This window comes from Macrotis lagotis, chromosome 7 (genome assembly GCF_037893015.1).
Source record: "Macrotis lagotis isolate mMagLag1 chromosome 7, bilby.v1.9.chrom.fasta, whole genome shotgun sequence".
In the NCBI taxonomy this organism is placed as follows: Eukaryota; Metazoa; Chordata; class Mammalia; order Peramelemorphia; family Peramelidae; genus Macrotis; species Macrotis lagotis.
In genome coordinates this window covers 80,221,227-80,245,494 of record NC_133664.1, presented here as the reverse complement: position 1 = coordinate 80,245,494, position 24,268 = coordinate 80,221,227, and the positions used below count along the sequence as shown (strand labels likewise).

At 34.7% G+C, this 24,268-nt stretch overlaps 1 pseudogene; it reads left to right on the top strand.

Annotated features, from left to right (window-relative positions):
* The first annotated feature begins 23,186 nt into the window (after positions 1 to 23,186).
* On the top strand, positions 23,187 to 23,871 carry LOC141493721 (transforming protein RhoA pseudogene; annotated as a pseudogene).
* The last annotated feature ends 397 nt before the right edge of the window (positions 23,872 to 24,268 follow it).

Here is a 24,268-nt window from a genome sequence, read left to right as displayed (position 1 = left end):
ATATGGATATGTCTTCCCTATAGTTCAACATTCTCTACACTCCAAACATTATAGTATTTTGCAAAATCTCTGGGTAGACACAAAGTAATGTCATGGAGAAAGAAAACATCGATGCCAAAATTACTGGTTTATTTGAAAGCCTTTATTTATAACTTCTAGCTGAGTGACAGTGGGTAAGTCAACTTTGCAGTAAGGTAAGAAATTCTGAAAGATTTTTACATTGAAAAATGAACAGAAGGAATTTCCTGAACCAAGAATTGCCTTACTAGTGATTAGCATAGTTCATTTCCCACTGAATAAATAAGATATTCTATATTATCAATCCTATTTGATAGAGGGGAATATTGAGACCTAGAGATTTTACCCCAAAGTTCCAGGTCACCTTTGTCAATATTTAGTATGGTGTCTGGAGGAGAGCAACTTTACTGATACCTGAAAATATACCCGTGCTTCTTTCATCACCAAAATATCTCACATGATTTGTCTATTCCTGCTCTCATTCCATTTCTCTCTCCTCTTTCACCACTAAGCTACTTGAGGTTATTTATCATCATGATCTCCATTTTCTTCCATCTTCCTCTCTTTTAAACTCTTTTAGTCTGACTTTCATCCAAGTCATTCAAGGGAAATACTTTCTCTTAAGTTAACAATGATTTCTTATTTAACAAATCTAATGATGGCTAACCTTTGCTCTGTTTCATCATCTTGCAGCCTTTGGCACTATTATTCACTCTCTTTTCTATGGTATACTGATTTCTCTAGGATTTTTGGATAGTGTTCTCCTTAGGTCCTTCTCCTATCTTTATGACTACTGTTTTTCAGTCTCCTTTGTGGGATCTTCACCCATGTTGCATCAGCTAATCAAGGGTGTGTGATAAATCCCTTTCTAGAGTCCTCTTTTCTCCTCCCTCTATAGTGTTTCTCTTATCTCATCTACCCCATGAGTCCAAATATCATCTCCGTGCAGAGGATTGTCAGAATCTTTCACCCCTCACTTCTCTTTTGACTGACTTCCACTTTCATATCCTCACTTGGACATCTCAAACTGGATATCTCATGAACATCTTAAAATTAACATTTGCAAAACTGAACTCAATATTTTCCCCAAAATCTCTCCCATTTTCCTGACTTCTCCATTACTATAAAGGACACCACTGTATTCACATTTAGTTACCTGCAAAAGCAATAATTAATGGTCATCCTCAATTCTTCTTTCCTTCCCATCACCACCCCATATTCAATCTGATTCCATGTCCTGCTGATTCTACCTTTCCTACATCTCTTTATATGTCCCCACTCCCTTGGATACTGCAATCAGTCTCATTCAGACTCTCATTAACTCACCATTGGGCTGTCAAAGTGATCACTCTAAAAGGCAGGTGTTATAAATTACAGTGGCTCCCTATTATGTTCCGAATCAAATATAAAATCCTCAACTTGGCTTTTAAACCTCTCTACAAACTGACCCCTTCCTACTAATTTTTTTATACCTTACTTCCCTCCATTTGTTACATTATTTAATGTCACTGGCTTCCATTCTGTTAGGCACTTACACATACCATCTCCCAACTGTAAGAATTTTCACTGGTGATTAACCTACCCTCCTGTAACTCTTTTTCTCTTCATCTTTTCTCCCAACTAAATCATTTATCAGAAGCTTATCCTATTTTTTTTTCTAATGTTAATCCTCAAATGTTAGAATCTTCAATTTTTCCCTCTATACATCCTGTTTCTACATAGCTGTTTATGTATTATCTTTCCCCATTAGATTGGCAATACTTTTTGGGAAGGGAATTTTTTTTTTACTTTCTTTGTATTTCCCACACTTACAACATTTCCCAGCAAAGAGATGGCACTTAATAAATGTTTTCTAACTTGATGTAGTAGGAGCTTGATAAATATTTATTTCTTGATCTATAGTGGAGTGAACTCTTGAACTGAACACTTCAAGATATCAACTTCTCACTGTATAATATTTTCTTCACTGTAATACAGAAGAACAACTCATTTTTCTTTGATTGTCATCAGTTTGACTGAGAAATATTAATAGGTATTACTAGTAGCCCTTTAGCATAGGCAAAGGAGAAGGATTGTGAGATAAAGAATGTAGATAAAGTCAAAATAATGAAATAAATATTAAAGAAAAAAGGGATGAAGTGGAAGTGAAAATGGTGTAGAGAAACTGGCACTTTATTTGGAGTACTTGGGCTCAGTTTCCAGTTTTTTCTATTGTGTGACCCAGAGTAAATCACCATCTCATAAGGTCTCAAGTTCCATCTCTATTAAATGAAGATGTTGGACTAAATGATCATCAGGGTCCCCTCTAGCTCTAAATCTATAATCTAATAATGAATTGAGAATGTGTTTGTGGTAGGGCATAACATCAAGAAATTTCCTGAGATGAAACTTGTTAACAACCTTTGTATGGACTGACTTTCCTGAAGTCATTTATCAAGACTTGACTTTGAATGCTGACAGGAATGGACTACCATGCCCAAGTTGTTAAAGTGATCCTTTTCTGGCAATCCTTCATAAAATCACCTCTTCCAATTGCAATAATCTAAAACCTAAACCAGGTAATTGTCCATATTAACAAGGGTAGGGGGAGATTAAGGCAAAAAATAAAAATCAATACATGATTATAAAATTGTATTTCTTATCTTCCAGTGGTCATGCTATCCATGGAAAATCTAGTTATCAGAAGACATCCAACCTTGACAAGGTTAGTGTGGATTTGCAGCAAAGAGGTTTGTATCTGTGCTTTTTTTTAATATCATTATTATTATTATAGAGCTTCAGCATGTACCTTTTAATTTGGTTGTCAGGGGAGACGGGAAGCAATAATTAAGGCTAAAAGATGGAGAATGGAGGCCTTATTAAAGGATATATTGAAGATGGGAATTTGATCTGAGAATTAGATTATGATTAGAGCTGTTAATGCAGCTGTGGCACTCTTGAGTGACAGAGAGGCAGATGAACTGAGCAGGCAATTATATCTACAGGAGCCTCCCCTAATCTTTACAATCCCAACCTCACAGTCACATCCATTTAAATTAATTTTTGTGAAGGCTGCAAATTTATAGCTTCACCAAATTGGAAATTTGTTTGTTTATTATCCACAGGAAATATTTTTTTAGGGGAGCAAATAGCAGGGAAAGCCATCTTGTCTGTCTCACGTGTCTCTTTAACTTGCAGGATTAATAATATGAGATTAATCTGAAGGCTGCTGCCTTTATGAAAACTGATTGATTCTCAGCAGCTGAACATTATTATGATTATCAGTGGGAAGGTCAAAGGGAAGGCATGTAAAAGTCATAGCTGATTCATGAGTTCCCTATATTAGGAAAAGGATAAAAAAATGAGGGTAGTGTTGTTAGGTGTTATAGGAGAGGAATCAGTCTTCCTTGCATTACAGAAACGGAAATTCTCGGGAAAGGATTTTAAACAACTTCGGACATAGTTATTTCAAGATGTCTGTTCTGTAGAGATAGCAATAGTTCATTACCATGCATGCTGAAAACCTATTTTAAGGAGTTCTTTGCTGCACAAAGATTAATTTGCCACTTCATTTTTTTCCTCCCCCAGCACCACTAATATAAATAATGGTTGTAGTTTAAATTGGCATTATATTTTGATAGCCTCGTTTTGAATATATAAAGGAATATAGTGCAAAGCTGTTCAGAAACTTGTAAATGGAGACCAGAAGGTGGAGGTCTTACATTCCAAAGTTTATTTTGGATTTCCTGATGAGAATAGGGAAGAGAGGGAGGGGAAAGTTCTCAATTTAAATATCATTTGTTCTTCTTTTTGTTTACGAAAAAGAAAAAAATTCTACTATACATAAAGGCATTTTTCAATATGCCAAAAAGTAATTTCTCTCTCTCTCTCTCTCTCTCTCTCTCTCTCTCCATATATATATATATATATGTATATATGTATATATACATATATATATGTTTATGTGCATGTCTGTCTCTATCCTTTTCTCTCTCTCTGTCCCTCTGTGACTTTCTCTGTCATGAATATATATATATATATATGATTTATATTCACATATGTATATAAAACATTTAAAAATATAAATAAGAGAGTACTCTGAGTATACCCTTAGATGTCATATTTTTCCAACTTCTTTTTTCTTTCTCTTGGTCTGACAGCTAGTTAAATAGAATAGTAAGGTATTTTCTATCAGATTTTTGAAGTGAGTTTTACAACTAATAAGGTAGTAAAATGCCTGCTTAGTACAAGGCTAGCAGTCATTTGGAAGGGAGCCTTCCTTGCTATGGTATTTAGTCCACAACATAAATCACAGATGTATCTCTAGACTCTCACTTTCAGAAACAGTTCTCTACATGTCAGCAAAATATATTTTAGTAAAAGGTTGAGGGCAGGAAAAGAGAAGAGAGTCAATGAATTTAGGAAAATCTTACAAATGACTAGGAAAATATAAAACAGATAATCCATATAAGAATCCATTTAATGAATACATAAAGAAGGGGGAAATTGTTCTAAATTGTATCAGAGGATTTGGAATAGTTGTTTTGAATTGTATTAGTTGTAGAACCATGTTGGTCCCTGAAGATCCTCTTAAGTATATATTATGAAAATTTCCATTCTTTTTTTCCATAAAATGACCATTCTCCTGTTTTTGTAACTGAAAAATCAGATATCATACCACGCTTTTTATTAACTACAATGCCAACTTTTCTATTAATGTTCATTTTTGATTTTTGTGAATCTTTGGTGGAGGGGGTTATTTTGGTATGTCACAGGAATTGTAGAGTAGTTAGTCCAAATGATTTTTTTTGCTGATTTAAGTGGACCAAATGCTAGAATTCTGAGAAATATTAACTGAATAGACAAAAAATGAAATTAACTAAAGCATTCTTTCAAGACTGGTTGTAGAAACCATAGTTGCTTAATCATTTTTTAATCATTAAAATTCAAAGGACATGGTACATTAGTCCCATGAAATCCCCTACTTTATTAGATTATTTTGCCTATTTTTTTCTCTATTAAGCAATGTCAAAGAAATTGCTATCTATGACCCAAGTATAAAATCTCTCCTTGAAGGAAAGATAAAACAATGGAGGAATATATCTTGACACTCCCAGTTAACAGGAAAATTTAGTTTTTCTTTAAACAGAGACAGATGATGAGCAAAGAGACAGACAGACAGACAGACAGATGAACTTTTAAGGGGAAAGGAAAAGATAAAAAGTACAGCGGGGGGAAACATGCCTCTCACCAGAAGGAATGAGTTTGTTGTGTTGGAGAATGTCATTTAAAGGAGTAAGGAAGAAAGAAGAAAAGCATTCACTTGAGATTAAAAAAATATGACAGAATAATAACAAAAAATTAAGATTCTTCCTAGATAAGATAGAATTGGATGCCCTGAAGAACAGCTGCTTATCTACAATGAATGAATGAAGAAAGGAAACATTGCTTTTGGGCATGTGGAACACTGATCACTGATAAGAGACAGATGGATATGCTGCTTAATTTTTACTTTGCTTTTTTTTTTAATATTCAGTGAAGAACATTTCCCCCCCTTGAAAATGACAGGTTAAAAAAAAAAAAAGCTTGTGCAGTTGGTAGCCAAGATAACTAAGAAGATAATTTTAAGATATCTTTTTTTTTGTCTCGCATCATTTCTAATCACTTAACCCAGAAGACTTAGATTTTTGGGCACTGATAGAATGGGCAAAGATAATAACAAAGAAACATTGATTATAGAAAGTGTGATGCATGTTGCAATGCTAGAGGAAGGAAATTACTCTTATTTTCAACAGAAGGATCTATTGTTATAGAAAAAAATATCCAGAGAAATGTGAACCAAAAGGCAACATAATTAGATTTACTGGACTCAAAATAGTTAATGGTTCAAAATCAATTTAGCAACAAGTCTCCAGTTGAATGCCTTTTAGTCTTATACTGTTTAACATTTGTAATAGTGACTTCACTAAAGGTACTATACTATGTCTGGACACCAAGGCAGGAAGCCTTCTGCCCTGGGGCAGAAAAGAGATCTGTGAACTAGAACTGGGAACAAGAACAAATGCCATCTGGCAACTCTGCCACCTATAACTAGTTTCTGGTGACAGATCCAGGGCTGAGAAAAACATTTTCAATTAAACTCAACTAAGTATAAGCAGAGAACAAATTTCAGAAACTTAACTCTTTGGCCCAGTGTTCAGGAACAGAGAAATAGCTCAGTTCTCTAAACATTCACCCAACATATAAGCCTCCAGTGAAAAATCTAGGCAGGAGATAATATCAAAATGCAGACAGTAGTTCAGTCTCTCTGAACTTGCAGAACCTCACACTGAGAGTTGACTGTGACCAGTAACCGGTCAGTGACTGAATCCAGTCGCAGTCCACTGAACATCACCTATACCCAAGCCAAAAGATTCATCCTGCAGAGCTCGGACCAGGAGGGCAGCGAACAGACCTGTCCCTAGATCACACCATTTCAGAAGCACAGAAAATGTGTAGTCCTCCCCATTTGGAGCTGTGAAAACAACAGAACACAAAAGGACTGAGGCTCAGATCAAACATCGCAACCCAGAGTGAACAGAATCCAACAGAAGCATACAGTCCAAAGTGAAGAAACAGGCTAAGAAAATGAACACTGTCTGGAAGCATCTGTCCAACAGTAGAAAAACTTGACTGAGCCCAATGCTGTTAAAAGAACAACTTGCTTAGCCAAGTTCACCAAACTATCTGCATGAGATAACATGCAAAAAAGAGCAAGTTCCTATTTCTGTTGATCTACCCTTCTGTCCATCTCTCTCTCTCTCTCTCTCCTATCTACCATCCATCCATCCATTCATCTATCTATCCATCTTTCTACTCATCCAGCTATCTCTCTATCTCTCTATCTCTATCTATCTATCTATCTATCTATCTATCTATCTATCTATCTATCATCTATCTATCTATCTTTTCTGTCTCTCTCCCTCTTCCTCCCCACACCCAAAGGCACACACAAAGCATACACAATGGTTTTGCAAAATCTTATGGCCAAGTCTTTACTTTTCTGTAAAATATAGCTGATTAACGCCATTCCGTGGTTATTATCTAATAATTCACAGTGAAATCCTTGAGGATTAGAGTCTCCTTTTTGTGTTAGGTCCTCTAGTTTATCTTTTTGTTACATAACCTCCATTGTTATCACATTGTTGGGGATTGTTGAGGGAAGTATTTGGACTGAGATTTTCAGAGGCTGAGTTCATTGTTATTTCCAATACATATCATTGACTGGTAGCTAGGTGATAGAGAGGGCAGATTATTATTGGACTTGGAATCAGAAAGACCAGAGTTCAAATCTCACCACAAATATTTTCTAATTAGGTTTTGCTTGAACTGATGCTGAATGAAGAGAGAAAAACCAGGAGAACATTGTATACATTAACAGCAACACTGTATGATGGTGAACTATGATAGACTTAGCTCTTCTTTCTCAGAAACACAATGATCAATGAAAATTCTAAAAGTTGTGTGATGGAAATAAGACAAAGAACCATGGAGTCTGAATATGGACCAAAATATGCTATTTTCAATTATTTAAAATTTGTTAAATGTGTTAAATGTTTTATGCTTTTTTTCCCTCTCATGGTTTCTTTATATACCCTTTTTGTTCTAATTCTTTTTGTACACCATGACTAATATGAAAACATGCTTAACATAGTTGCTCATGTATGATCTATATCAGATTATTTACTGTGAAGGGTAGGGGAAAGGTAAGGAGGGAAGTAGAAAAATAAGGAACTCAAAATTTTACAAAATATGAGTGTTGAAAACTGTCTTTACATGTAATTGGAAAAAACAAATAAATAAATAAATCACATCAAAAATAATTTCTAGCTATGTGACCTTGACAAATTATTTAATCTCTATCTGCATCAGTTTCCTCATTAATAAAATGGATATAACAATAACACTACCCTCGAGGTTTATTGCAAAGATGAAATGAGGCAACATTTGCAAAGCACTTTGCAAACCATAAAGCACTAGATAAATGTCATTGTTGTGGCTGTTATTCCTAATCTTGCTTGTACTGTAACTCCAGTGAGTCTGGGATCTCTTAAGTGTACTAATTCAAAGCATATTAAACCCAGAGATGTGTGGCTTTTCCTCATCATGCTGATGTAATATTGAACTTTTACCTCCTCTAGCTCTCTGACCTTCCTGGATTCACTTTTGAAGCAAATACAAACACACATGTGCACAGGATTACAAATGTATGCATGTTTTTTTGCAAGGAGAGTAGACTGCTTAAATTGACAAAAATAAATTCAATCTGAATATAATTCTAATGTAATTTAACAGTACCAGGGACAAAAACAGAAGTTTCAAATGCTACCTGGTAAAACTGACTTTATAATGCACCATTGTACTAATCGCCATTGATTGTAGTGTGCATAATCATAGACTAATGCATTTCTTCCTATAATATTAAAAACTCATAATGCAAATTTTCTTTTCCTTTTAAAACATACTAACATCACAGCATGCTTCTACTTTGTATATATGTGCAAAAATATTTTATATAATTCATCCCTATCTCTACTGACTGAGTTCACAGTCCAACAATTGTGTATCTGCTTCTAAGAGTTAAAGAAACAGATTGAGTAATAAAAGATTTCAGATAGCCTTAAATAATGTTCATTTTGACAGGGAGAATAGTAGAGCAAATATTCTTCTTATGTTTTCTGGTAACACAAGAAATAGTTACATTAATTAGAAATATGTAGGAAAGACTTTAATCTAGAAGTGACTAGTAAAAGGTGAGAAAATCACAAATGGGGTTAAAATGCAGTAAAAATCGGAATGAATCAATAAAGGAAATATATTTAATCTATTAAACTCATGCACAAAATTCATTCTAAAATAGCGAACAAAAAAGAGAAAAAGAAGACAGTCTCAGTTCAGCCTTTGAGAAAAAAAAAACAGATATAAGAGAGATCAAGGTGAGATAACTGGAAAGGCTTAGCTTTGCAAAATGTTTATGAGGCTAAAGGAAAAGACTAGAAGTTTTAGAAAATATATATATGGTGTCTGCCTCACGGGTGTAAGACATTAATTGGGAAGAAATAATGACTCACAATGTCAGAATAGAAGGTGATTCTAAATTCCTTTTGGTATAGGGTAGAATGGGGTTCAAGAGCTGTACAGGAAAGGGAAAGGGACAATTTTAGGAATGTTAGAAGTGACTGATGGCACAGTTCTGACTTGGACCCTCTCAGCAGCCCCATATAGGGCCTTGGGTAGCCTGAAAATATTAAAAGTTATACTCAAGAATTTCAGACTATTTTCTTTGAATTATATCTCACTCTCAGCTGAAGTCACACAATTTTAAATCCAATTCAGGTAGTCACAGATCAGCTATACAGTATGGATACCTATACACACACACACACACACACACACACACACGTGTGTGTGTGTTTGTATGCCCATATGTATATATAGATATATATCTAAGTATGCATGTATGTAAAATATGTCTATGGATATATGTGTTCATAAACAGTATTTGTTTACATGCATATACCTACATTCACACACACACACACACACATATGCAAATATGCAATAGAAATATATTCTGAAAAGGAAAGGCATCCATAGAATGGCAAAAGGTTCCATGTCAAATACACAAAAGATTAACAACCTTCATCACATTATTGGACTATCTTGCATCACTTTGGGCTTTCCTCACAAGGACTTTGCTTATCTTGGCTAGTTAAGTTGTCTTTATTATAATGAATGAATGAAAGGTGCTGTCCTCTATCCAAAGTTTAGGAATCCTTTCAAGAGAAAGGATAATATAGGTCTAGATCTAAGGGAAGAAAAAAAAACTTTATAAATTCAGCTCGAATTTTGAATAACAAGTCAAAAGACATTAATAGACTGCTGAAATCATGTTAAATTAGATTTTTTTCAACATCATATATAGTTATAGGATATATTTACTGTAAGTTCAGAGAATGAGTTATTAAAATCATCCCTGCCCTCCAGGAATTCTGGGAGGAATTCAGTATTCTTCTGGAGGAAAATAATGTAAAATCATACATTTAATTTTTAATTATGAGACCTTGCCAATTATTTCATCTGATCACTTCATTTACAGAGGAGGAAACTGAGGCTCAGAGAAGTGAAATAGCTATGTAAAGTTTGTCATACAGGTGGTGAGTTACCCAGCAAATTCAAAACTCTATTTTTCTAAATCTCATTCCAACTCATTATTCTATATATGATACAAATCTCTCTCTCTCTCTCTCTCTCTCTCTCTCTCTCTCTCTCTCTCTCTCTCTCTCTCTCCCTCCTTCCCTCCCTCCCTCCTTACCCCCAACCTCTCTTTTTCTCTCTCTCCCCACACCAAAGATACATAGGAAGAAATACAGGTAGAACTTGAAGAAAGGAATTCCAAAAAACAAGTGAGATGATAAAGGTCCATAGGATGGAATCAAAATGTCATTGATAGTTGCTGCTAGGTGGTGTAGTGGATAAAACACTGGCCCTGAAGTCAGGAGTACCTGGGTTCAAATCCAGTCTCAGACACTTAATATTTACGTGGCTGTGGGCAAGCCATTTAACCCCATTTGCCTTGCAAAAAAAACTAAAAAAAAACCCAAACCCCCAAAATGTCATTGATAAAGTCAATTTGACTGGGACATAAAGTATGTAATGAAGAATAATATTTTTTTTCAGCTTGGAAAGAGAGGACAAAGACAAATTATTTAAAAATTTAAATACCAAATAGGAAGTTTGCAACTTATCCTAGAAGCAAATATTATGTTTCTTGGGAATGATATGTTGCCATGACTGGCCATCCATGAAGAAAAGAGATTAAAGAAACAGAGGATAAATTAGATTCAAGGAGACCAATTAAGAGTCTACTGCAATTGTCAAGGAGAGAGGTGATAATAATTTTGATCAGAATAGGCATAGTAAAATGGAAAGAGAAGTGATATGAAAGACTGGTGAGATAGTATGAACATAATTTGACAGCTTAATTAAGATGAACCTTGTTGGAGTTTTAGGAAAATCCTAGGGTTTCAAACATAAATGACTAGAAGGATAGGGATGACTTCAAGGAAAAAAAAGAGAGATATTTGAAGAAAGGTTTTTGGAGAAAAGATAAGTTCCATTTTAGATGTATTGAATTTGAAATGATCATGGGGCTTCCATATTATCATTTGGATGTAAGGAACTTTTTGAAGAAACTATTGCTATGTACATTTTAAAAGCATCAGTATAGAAATGACAATTGAGTGCATCAGAACTGATAAGGTCACTGAGAAAAAAAATTAGAGAGAGACAATGACAAGGACTTAGATTGCAGCCACACAAAGAACATAATAAAATGATTATTCTGGAAATAAGATGTAAAAGGTTGATGAGACAGGAGGATAAAAGAAAAATTAGTGTGTCAACAAAACACAGATTAAAGAGAAATATATTCAGTGGTTAAAGGTGTCAAATCCTGCACCAAAGTCAAGAATATTAAAAAAAATATCAGGGAAAGTTCCTAAGGATTGGTAATAGGGAGATTGTTAGGGACTTACAAATCACATAACCAACAAGATGGTAGACTAGGATTTTTCTAGTTCTCACAAATTCTCAAACAAAATGAAACATTGATGTAACAGAAGTAGACCAATTACATCTATGTCAACTGAATTAAAAAGTTCAACCAAATAATAGTATTATGAAAAGAAAAAAAAAAACAGGAAGAGGCTATTGAGACAGAGATCAGGAATATTTCCTTAATGTGAAAGGAGATTGATAGAGTTTTGAGGTCCAGATCTGGGTGTTAAAAAAATTATCAAGGGGAGTAGAGTTAGAGAATAATCATTAGGTGAATAAAAGTGGAAAAACAAACAAAAATTAAAAACACCAATGACAAGAAAAAAATCTCTAACTCTCACTCATCTCCCCACTTCACCAAAGAAGAAAACAAGACTATATTAAAATTATCCTTGAATTCTGGTAATTTACATTATCTTAGGAGGAAAAAGATTTTGCTTATGTGAAAGGTCTCCCAAAATCCATAGAAATTGATGTTCAAGCTTATGTTTTGGGAGCATTCATGGACATTTTTTCTTGTAAACTCTCTTAACACACCTCCATCCCAAACCTGCCTTTTCTATCCACTGAAGTTCTTCCGTTGCAATAAGCAGTAGACATTGATTCTCTCTGGGAATGTCAGGTGGCAAGGGATTTGGGGAGGTCAAATTTCCTGCTTCCTGGGTTGTCTCTCTTTGAAAATCCTAAGGTGAAGAAATTCTGCCTGGAAAAATGACTCTGCCTTCTCAGAAAACATCAAATGGCAAATGCTGAATTCTTCTAGTCATAGATGGGAGAGAGAGAGAAGAGAGAGAGAGAGAGAGAGAGAGAGAGAGAGAGAGAGAGAGAGAGAGAGAGAGAGAGAGAGAAGTGAAATAAAGGACCAGCACTCCTTCATTAGACTTTAAAGAAAAGCAATCAGAATATAATACCAGTCAATCCTTCCCCCAATTCCAAGCAAGCTACTGAGACAGAGACCATGAATACTGAAAAGATATTTCATGAGAGGCGATTGAGAGGTCCAGATCTGGGGGTAAAAAAAAAATTACCAAAGGGAATAGAGTCAGAGAATAATCACTAGGAGAATAAAAGGGGGAAAACAAGCAAAAATTAAAAGCGTCTATGACATCAAGAAAATATTAATTTAAATACCTAAAATACATCACCTTCCACTATATACACCAATCTCATCACTATTATACAGCCTCATTGCCCACAAGAGTTACTAACAAAGCCCGACCTTATGTGTGTGCACTCTTTTCCACACTAATAAAAAAAAACCATAAAAAAAGTATTTTTATGACAGTTGTGGAGGGTATCAGTTCATGATGAGGTAAGCAAATCTTTTCTCAGACTGGACTTAAGGTTAATTGAAAAAGGGAAAATAGGAAGAGGTAAGCGTGGATTTTCTTCCACCCTTATTTCTGAATAGAGCATTCTCCTGTTTCCTGATCTGGGATTGAACATCAAGCTTAATAACTCCATGGCACTCCATGACATACCTGAAATGAAATAGGAAATGGAGACAAATTGATAGAAAATTCAAATCAATGATCCCCTTTCTCATTCAATCCCCATCCATTTCTATACAGATTGCTTCCATATTTGGATTTGTTTCACCCATTAAATTGTAGTTATAGAATCCTACCATTTTTGGAACTGGAGTAAACCTTAGATATGATCTATTTGCACTCTATTATTTTAAAGACAAGTAAAGTGACATCCAGAGTAGTTATAACTTTTCATGGTCATATGACTAATTAGTGGAAGGACCAGGACTAAAAATAAATCTCTTGACTCATTATTATTTCCATAATCTCTTTAAACCATAGCTTTAATTCTGTATTCTTTATTTTTATGTTCAAATAAATGAAATATTTCCTTTTTAGAACATATAGCATCACAGAGACACCTCTTTCACCCCCACTTCCACAGTGATGTCAGCATGATAGGATGTGTGTTAGACTACTCAGAGTAGAAAGTGAATCTATTAATAATTATAATTTAGAGATCCAATATAGGGGCTTTACTGAGGTTTAATCATCCCATATCTGACTCCAAGAACTTTGCCTTCAAGAGGATAAAACTCACTCTCAAATTTAGACACTATAAAATGCATGCTATCAAACCAACTTTAGTAAATTAGCAATACTGGCCTTATGTTCTGACTGCCAACTTCTAAAGAAAGATACTAGTTCCCAAGGTTGCCTATTTAAATTCTGCTCATTCCAAAGCTGCAATTATTGTGACAATGATACTTCAACTAAGAATAATTCAACATTGGGGTCAAGTGAAAGATAACTCAAAGTCCTTCTGATGGAGGTATAATAAAGCATCTTTAAAAAAGGAACTCTCTCAATGTTCAAATCCATTTACTGATGAGCTTCTTTACCAGTTGAGGCTACTGATAATGACAAGATGGACTAAAGCCAACTCTTTAGCTAGCCAGAACTGCTGTGAAAGGCTTCTGTGAGGTTGGTTATATGAATTGGCTAATGATGAAAGTTGATTGCTTAGTGCTGAATTAATTTTCCAGCCAACAGGAGCTGAGAAAGCAAATAGGATTGGACATAGTTTTAGAACTGCCAAGTATTTTAAAAACTCCCCACTTAACCAGCAGTGTGTACTACTTAAAATGACTGTCTAATGTAACAAAAACTGAACAGTTTCATAACTTTGAATGTCTAAAATTTGTTTTCCCTGCCATTTGTTGGCTTGTGTTATTGTTGAATTTATCTCTTGATATTAAGGTATGAATGAAAAGAAATGAGGATGAAGGATTTTATATTATTGAGATATCCAATCACTGATTATTTGGATATCTGCTGCCTAGATTTTTTTTTGCAATGACATATATAAATTATTCAGAGACAATGGTATACTTTTCTTTCCTCTTTCAACTGGCAGAGTACCTCAGTGCTTATCCTTCTGAGATATCTATCATGTATTGCTCCTTTGTCCTGAATCTACATCTGACAAATTCTCATGATCATTTTATTCTCTTTTGCTCCAAAATATGATAAAATAGTTGACCTCCCTTCCAAGGTTAATTCAAATTCTTGTTCCTACCCCTTCCTGTTTCCTATTTCTCATCTTCAATCTCTTTCAGATCAGAAATTCTGTTTCTAGCTCCAAAAAACTTGCCCATGTCTCTCGGTCTTTTGAAACTTTCCCTTAACCCTTCACTTCCTTTGATTTATAATCTTTATCTCTTCCATCCAAAACCAGTCTAGGAAAGCTTGTCTATCCTCATTACTGACATTCTCTAACATCAAACTTACATCTTAAACTCTAAAATCTGACATGGGTTACCTCCTAATTACTTATATCAATTATTGTAATAAGTTCCTAATTGATTTCCCAGACTATTATCCATGTAACTGTCAAAGTGATTTTCCTAAAACTCAGTTCTGACAATATCACTACTTCACTTAATAAATGTCAATGGTCTGCTTTTATTGCTAGGAACAAACAAACTCTTCTTTCAGGAACTTAAAGCCCTAAATAACATCTCTAACTATTTTTGAGTCTTAATATTTATCCCCTTTTTATGAGCTTTTACTTTCAGATAAACTGGTCTTCCTACTGATCTTTACATCTTGGACACCATCTTTCCTAATTTGCATTGGTTGATCTTTTTAGTGTATCCTCAAATGTATCTGATCTCCGCATACCTCATGTCTTTCCATTTCTCTTTAATTATATGACCAGTATTCTAAATTCAGAGTATCCATCCTCACCTTTCTCCTTCACTATTATTTGTCTCTTAGTCATTGCTTGTAAGATTCTTGCCAAAGTCCTCCTCAATAGGTTGATCCTTCACCTGAAAGATGGTCACCTTCCTGAGAGCCAATATGGTTTCAGAAAGGGTCAAAGAACTGTCAACATGGTGTTTGCTGGCCAACAACTCCAGAAAAAAATGAAAAGAGCAGAACAGGGGTCTGTATACAACATGTCTAGATCTGACCAAGGTCTTTGATGACATCAGTCATAAGATTTTTATGGAAAAATTATTTCAAAATTTGGTTGCCCAGAAAAGTTCATCAGTCTAGTATGTTAATCTTATGATGGCATGCTGTTCAGGCTCTCATTAGGCTCTTGAGATTTCCCAGTCACCAATGGAGTGAAACAAGTCTGTGTTCTTACTCCCATGATGTTTTCAAACACCTTCACTGAGTATGAACACAGCATCAAAGTCAGCTCCCACACTAATGGTATATTCTACAGTATGAAAAGATTATAAGCCTAGACCAAAGTGAAAGAAATTTTGGTACATGAATTTCCATTTGCAGATGATTGTGCCCTCAATGTGGCTTCTGAAGTTACAACAAAGAGATGCAACAAAGTATAGATCAATTCTCTGCTGCTTGTCTTAACTTTGGCTTAACACCAAGAAAACAGATGGGCTTCATCAGCCAGAACCACACCATCCATATGTGGAACCATCAGATATCACAAATGGAGAAATTTTGAATGCTGTGGATAAGTTCACTTACTTTGGCAGTATACTTTCCAGGGAGGTACACATTGATGAGGTTGACATACCCATTTCCAGGGCTAGCTAAGTATTTGGGAGGCTCTAAAAAAAAGCATAATAGAGAAGAATTATTAGACTAACCACCAAACTAAAGATCTTGAGAGCCATTTTGCTGACCGCAATATTATATGTCTGTGTGACACCATGACAGTCTACCAGTGTCATGCCAGAAAACTGAATTGCTTCCAGTTCACTGCTCCTCCAGCAATGTATCAATGCCCCAATCCTCCCACATCCAACTTTGATCATCTTCCCTTTTTCTCATCTTGGCCAGTTTGATAGGTGTGGGATGATACCTTGTTGTTTTAATTTGCATTTCTCTAATCAATAATGATTTGAAGCATTTTTTATATGATTATATATAGCTTGAATTTATTTATTTGAAAACTGGCTGTTCATATCCTTTGACCATTTATCAATTGGGGAATGACTTGTAACCTTAGAAATTTGATGAAATTCTCTATATTTTAGAAATGAGACCTTTATCAGAACTCCTAGTTGAAAAGATTGTGTCCCAGCTTTCTGTTTTCCTTCTAATTTTGGCAGCATTAATTTTATTAGTACAAAACTTTTTTAATTTAATATAGTCAAAATCATTCATTTTGAAGTTTAAAATATTCTCTAATTCTTATTTTGTCATAAATTTATCCTCTTTCCAAAAATATGACAATATTTCTTGATCTATTGATTTATCTATGGTGTCACTCTTTATTTCTAAATCCTGTACCCATTTTGAACTTATTTGGGTATAGAGTGCGAGATGTGGATCTATACCTAATTTTTGTCATGCTATTTTCCAGTTTTCTTTGTCAGTAAGTTTTTATCCCAGAATCTTATTTCTTTGGATTAGTCAAATAGAAAACTACTGTAGTCATTTACTGTGGTTTCTTTTTGAACCTATCCTAAATCACTGTTACATTATTTTATTTCTTAACCAGTACCAGGGGGTTTTGATGACTGCCACTTTATAGTATAATTTTTGATTTGGTAAGTAGGCCACCTTCCTTTACATTCTTTTTCCATCAGTTCCCTTGCTATTATGCTTTCCCTTTTGTTGCTCCAGATGAATTTTGTTACAATTTTTTCTAGCTCAGTAAAGTAGTTTTTTGGTAATTTGATTGGTATTGTACTGAACAGACAATTTAATTTGGGTAGAATTATCATTCTTATTATATTATCTCAACCTAACCATCAGCATTTGATATTTTCCCAGTTATGTAGAACTGACTTTTTTTTAGGTGAAAAGTGCTTTAGAATTATGTTCATACAGATTCTTTGTTTGTTTTGGGAGGGGTCTACCAGTTCTTACTATCTGTCTAGCCACTGAACCATGCATTCACCTAGTTCTCAATTGCAGAACATAAGAACAGTAATCTGACATAAAGATGTAATTTTAGGACCTCTGTCTTTTGTCATCTACTTTTATTCCAGCCCACTTGGAGCTCATAGGCCCTCCCATCAGAAACTGAAATTTCTTTAGTTTGTTGCTTCTTCCTATTGCAGAATGAGATACCTCAATTCCCATTTTTCAGCTCCATTGATTGGTACATATTAAGTGCTTGATAAGTTGAATGTCCATTTTACTTATCTATTCTATCTGTTCTCATAGTTTATAACCCATACTAATGACAATGTTTCTATTTCTCTCTCTATTGATCTTTGCCCAGATGATTGCCATTATTTCCCAACATCCCCAGGTATTACTAGTTTCTCCCTTTTGAAAATATTTCATACTAAAATGAAAACAAAAATGAAAAAATCCTAAAATTCTTTAATAACAAATAAGCTAACTCATACATGAAAAAAACTCAACTAAAATAGTCATAAAGCGAGACATAAAGCCTTTACTTGAAAACATCCATTAAGGAATGGCCTTCTACCTGAAAAGGCTAGTAATTCCACTTTTAGATAGCTTTTCTATTTAAGGAACTTTCTATACTTTTTCTTCATCCTCCTAAAAGAACCAAAGAAAAGTTTTTAATAATAAATCAGTCACGATCTGACCATGGTAGAGGATAGCAAGACCATTTTCTCTCTTGTGCTGAATGGTAGTCCCTTCTTCATATAGATCCAGATTGCATAAGATTATTTTGAATAGCATACCATACAGTTGACTCACAAAACTCCAACAAATGCATTTCTTTAAAAGTAAAGTCTAATTTGTATTCCTCTCTCATTTTTTAAAATTCTTTAAGGCAGTGTATTTCAGTGATTTGCCCAAGGTCACACAGCTAGGCAATTCTTAAGTGTCTGAGGTCAAATCTGAACTCAGGTCCCCCTGACTCCAAGGTTGGTGCTCTATCCAAAGCATCACCTAGCTACTCTTTTGAACCTCGGTTCAAAAGACATTTTATAAAAAAAGCCCTAGTTTTTGCCATACTATTTTCGAGTTATTTGTCAGTGAGTTCTTATTCCAGAAGCTGATGTCTTTGGCCTTTTTTTAAATTGTCTTTTGAACTTAGGTTAATGAGTTTACATTTATCCTTATTAAGTCTTTAAATTCTGTATAATGTTCAAACTGGTTAACACCTTTTGCCACCTGTGAGTATGTGTGTGTACATATATTTGCACATATGTATGCTGTTATTCCTACCCAAATTCTGTCATCTGCTAATTTTTAAATCATGCCACCTATGTGTATCCAACTAATTAATGAAAATATTAATAGCACAAGACCAAGAATAGCTTGCTGAAGTACAACACTGAAGACTTCCTGCCAAGTTGTCATCAAGCAATTAATGACTACACCTTGAGCCTAGTCAATCAATCAGATTTAAAAATATCTAATTGTTCCATCATCCAACCCGTAACCTTTCATTGTCTGCACAAGAATAGCAAAACAACTAATCAAAAACCTTGCTAAAATCAAGGTATATAATAATATTCATCTGATCTATTAGTTTAATAACACTAAAAAATTTTAAAAAAGAAACAAGACTAGTCTGGCACAGCCAGACAGCTTATTATTGATAAAGCCATTCAAACCTATCTCCTCTTTGAGATCACTAATTTTTTTTTTGTTTATTTACTAATTATTTTTAATTGTTTCACTTGAAATTTTGCTAGCCCTTCCCCCATGTCAAGCTCACTGTCATATAAAGGACAGATTCTTATTCTATTTCTTAATTTTTTTTGATTCCTCCTCCATTTTCTCTTTCTTTTCTTTCTCTTCTAACCTCTTCCTCTTTCTTTTCTTCTTCCTTCTCATTCTTCTTTCTCATCTACTGCTCACTTCATTTTGGAGGGTTTTTTTCAAATCCTGAAGTAACTTTCTGATATCCAAGATTTTTGAAAAAACAAACAAACTAACAGTAGCTTGGTACTCGTATTCCCTACTTCTTGCAGTTCATATATCTGAGTCAATGGACTTATCAAAGACGAATAGGTGTTTCACAATTTTCTTGGATGACAATGCGTTTCATAGTTAGTTATAGCACTTTCTTTTCATTCCACACTTCATTTTCTTTTCTCCTATCTTTGATGCACCTCTTACTCTCAAATTGGATAATAGTAAAGCAGAAAAACAAAACAAAAAAATAAACAAAACTTGTTTGCGTTTCTGTTTTATGTGACATCCCCCCTCCCCCATCAGCATTTGACCTGTCATTCTTATAGAACCATGCATTTATTTATATTCATCTATGGCTCCTTGCCCTTGTTTTTAACTGGAATAGACTTTTTTTTTAAATTATCTGAGTATTTCAGTCTCCTTGACATCTTTTTTTCTTGGTCTTCAAAGTGGTACAGTCCTGAAAGATCATGTAAATAAATCTATCAAGAAACAAAAAGGTCCCTTCCTCCATCCTGTTATATGTCATACTGTGAACTACATCAATGAATTAAGGAAATTGAAACATCAAAACTTCTTGTTTCACTCTAAATAGATCACATAAATAGTGTCACATAAATAGATCATATCTTTATCAAAGATGATATTTCCAATGAAGTTTAAACTAGAGATGAATTATAGACTGATCAACATGTTTGATAGAATATGAGTATTGGTTTAGTATTTTAGATTGTATATTTGTAGAAAGCAAGGTTCTTGATTATTTTATTTGGTTCCCTGAGACTCTGAGTATTGTGGATAGAAATCTGATACTAGACTCAGTAAGAGCTAGGTTCAAGTCTCACTTCCAGTATAACTATACTGGCTGTGTGTGATGATGGGCAAGACAGGCTACTTAATCTCTTAATGAGTCAAGTAATAGGCCATGACTGTAAATTATAAGATACTTCTAAATCTATATGGTGACTGTGGGGACTTCTTATAGATTAAAATCATAAGCTACATTAAAAACAAATAAATATTTACTTTATTAATATATACAAATATCATTATTAAATCAGTTCATTGCTATATATTGATAGTTATGTATTTATATATATAAATAAAACTATACATATATCATATACATGCAGGAAAATGTCATTTCAATTTATCATTTGAAAAAATACATGACTATGACACAGACACATGTATAGCATAGCAAATTCAAAGATTGACTGTATGAAAATCATCTCTAAATAAAGTGTTCAAATGGCTATTTGATATAACCCTTCCTCCCATTTCCACCTTCCCTCTCTATACACATTTTTTGGACTGAGGATTTCTTTATCTAGATGACAGATCAAGATCTTCAAATCACTAAATTGCCCTTTAATCAGCAGAATCCTCAAGGAGAGTGAGTATCTAGGCAACCACGCTGAGGTTGCTAGATTGGTGCAATGAAGAAGCAGTAAAGAAATTGGTCAGTCATATCATCTGTGGAAAAAGTGTATTAGATGCATTTTATTAAAGTGTATGATATTTGCTATGAACTTGCAAGTGGAGAAACAACTTTACAAAAACCAACACATAATCCTCATGGGAGCATTATTTTTTTTAATTTGTGGATTTGTACAATTCCTGTCACATCTTATATTAATTTTTTCTAATACCTGAATAATGTTCATTTATTCTAACCCTGTAAGAAAAAAATAACTGACCAGATCTCAAATTTGTCCCAAATCAAACATTATAATTGAACATGAATTAAAATGCTGTGAAACATAATTTTTTTCCAATGTGATTTGTTTCATAAAGTATTCATTTTCTCCTTGTGCCACTGCAGGATCACTCTTATTTCTAAAACTGCCCAAGAAGCTTATGGATGAGTGATTTTGCTCTGAATTAAGGCACATTTTAGAATTAGTGTCACTTTTTCCCCTTGTGCTAACATTTAGATAAGATTTTGGGAGAAAGGAGTAACTTAGGTAATATATTTAACAAATTTAGTAACAGTCAATCACCCTAAACCTTTAATTATTTTATTGTTGGTCAGTCATTTAAGTCAATTCCTACTCTTTGTGATTCCATTTGAATTTTTCTTGGCAGAGATACGGGAGTGGCTTGTCATTTCCTTCTCCAGTTCATTTTACAGATGAGGAAACTGAGGTAAAGAGTTAAATGACTTGCCCAGATTAACATAGTGAGTTTCTGAGGCCAAATTAGAACCTAGAGATATGAGTTTTCCTGACTGCAGGCTAATAGCTCTCTCCACTGTGCCATCTCCTTGCCACCAACCCCAAATTGGACAAACCAAATGATAGTGAAAAGATTTGATATAGTTTACTATATCTTAGTGTTAAACTTCTTGGGGCTAGAAAAAAGGGGTGGGGGAGATAAAACTCAGTGACAGTTCTTAATTAAAGAATTTATCAAACAGGCATGTAAAGCACTTCATATATTACAATAATCTTGCCTCATAGTTCTTCCCACAGTGCCCCCAACATAATAGGCCATTAATAAATATTTTGCTTTACATAAATAAATGATAAACTAATAAAATTTATTCAAAATTTACCTATTATATTTTATGATGTGTCATTAATTTTAAAATGTAAGGTAATATTTCTACTTCTGTGTTTTAGCCTAGACTCAATCAATAAGCATTAATAAATAACCTAACATGTGAGACTGTTCTAAGCACTAAGAGACACAAAAAATGGCCAAAGATAGTCCTTCCCTCAAGTAACTTAAAATCTAATGGGGAAGACCACATACAAATAATTATGTAATAGGAATAGGAAATCATTAACTGAGGGAAGTTACTGGAATTAAGGTTTAGAGAAAACTTCTGACAGAAGTTAAGTTGAAATTTAAAGGAAGATAGGCAAGTTAGTCAAAGCAGACAAGAGAATACATTTAAAAGCAGGGGGGAAGGCTGAGAAAATATTCAGAAAATATGATCAAGGAAAGGCCAAGAAACCTATTCCCTAAAATGAATAATATATTCCAGTGAGTAAGGTACAAGAAAACTGGAAAGGTAAGAGGGAGATAATTTATGGAGATTTTATTTTAATCTTATTTATATTTGCTCTTTTAGTTTTCCTCTAATATATAAAAAATATTTAACAATATTTTTTGCAAATTTTGAGTTTCAAATTCTATGTCTCCTCCTTCCCTGTTTCCTTCATTGAGAAGTCAAGCATTGAACATGTATAGACACGCAGAATTGGTTCTCAAGTTAAGTCACTTTGTGAAAGAAAACAAAGAAAGTAAAAGTATCTTTGATCTGCATTCTTTTTTTGTTCATTGACAGCATCTTTCATCATATGTGCTACAGAATTGACTTGGATCAATAGATTGCTAAATATATATATATATATATATATATATATATATATATATATATATATATATATATAATGCAATACTGCTGTTTCTGTGTATAATGTTCCCTTGGTTCTGCTCATTTCATTTTCCATCAGTTCATGTCTTTCCACTTTACATGAGATAGAGAGATTCCAGCTCATTTTTTTTTTTTTTTGGTAAGGCAATAGGATTAAGTGACTTGTCCAACATAACACACTTAGATAATTGTTAAGTGTCTGCCATCAAATATGAACTCAGGTCCTCTTGCTCCAGGGTTGGTGCCCTGTCCACTGCACCATCTACTTTTTTCTTAAAACACAATAGTCCTGGGACTCGGGAGGGGGGAGACCAGGCGTTTAGCTATCCCCACTGCCCGCTGCGGCTCGCTGGGGCTCGCTCGTGCCCCCCTCCCACCTGCCCACCGGTTTCTTGTGTAGTAACCGCCTGGGTCTTAGAATTCGGGGCTCGCAGAGCAGCTTGCACAGGGCGAGGAGGGACCCAAGAACCACCTGAGCTATGACCGCCATCCGCAAACAGTTGGTGATAGTCGGAGATGGTGCATGTGGGAAGACGTGCTTGCTGATTGTCTTTAGCAAAGACCAATTCCCTGAAGTTTATGTGCCCACGGTGTTTGAAAATTATGTAGCAGATATAGAAGTGGATGGACAACAGGTGGAGTTGGCTTTGTGGGACACGGCCGGTCAAAAAGATTATGATCGCCTTAGACCTCTCTCCTACCCAGATAACGATGTCATACTCATGTGTTTTTCCATCGATAGCCCCAAGAGTTTGGAAAATATCCCAGAGAAATGGAGCCCAGAGGTGAAACATTTCTGTCCCAACGTGCCCGTCATTCTGGTTGGGAACAAGAAGGATCTTCGAAATGATGAACACACGAGAGGGGAACTGGCCAAGACGAAGCAGGAGCCGGTGAAATCTGAAGAAGGCAGAGATATGGCAAATCGGATCGGTGCCTTTGGCTATGCGGAGTGTTCAGCAAAGACCAAAGACGGCGTGCGGGAGGTTTTTGAGATGGCAGCAAGAGCGGCTTTGCGAGCCAGCCCTGTGAAAAAAAAAATCGCGTGCCTTGTCCTATAAACACAGTGCAGAGGCCAAACCCTCATTCGGTTCATTTTTGAAGTGCAGTTTATTAATCTTAGTGTATGATTACTGACCTTTTTCATTTATCTATAAATTAAGAGATAAGCGCATCAGAAATCATCTTGCTACCAGTATTTAGAAGCCACCCGTGATTGTTTAATGTCAGCCTGTGTCCAATGTAGTTGTGCACACCAAAGTGCCTCTAACATTACTCTTAATAACCTCCTTCATTCTCCCAACCAGCACATCTGACACTAATTCAAGGGAATTCTTAACTTGTGGCTTCTTTCTAAAAAGAGAAAAGGTGTTAACTATTGGGAATTGGGCTTTAAGCAAGTTTATACCTAACATGTCCTGTTGCTGTCAGCTGCAGGACCTTCTGGGGAATAAATGTGGAGTCACTTCAGAGCAGAACCCCT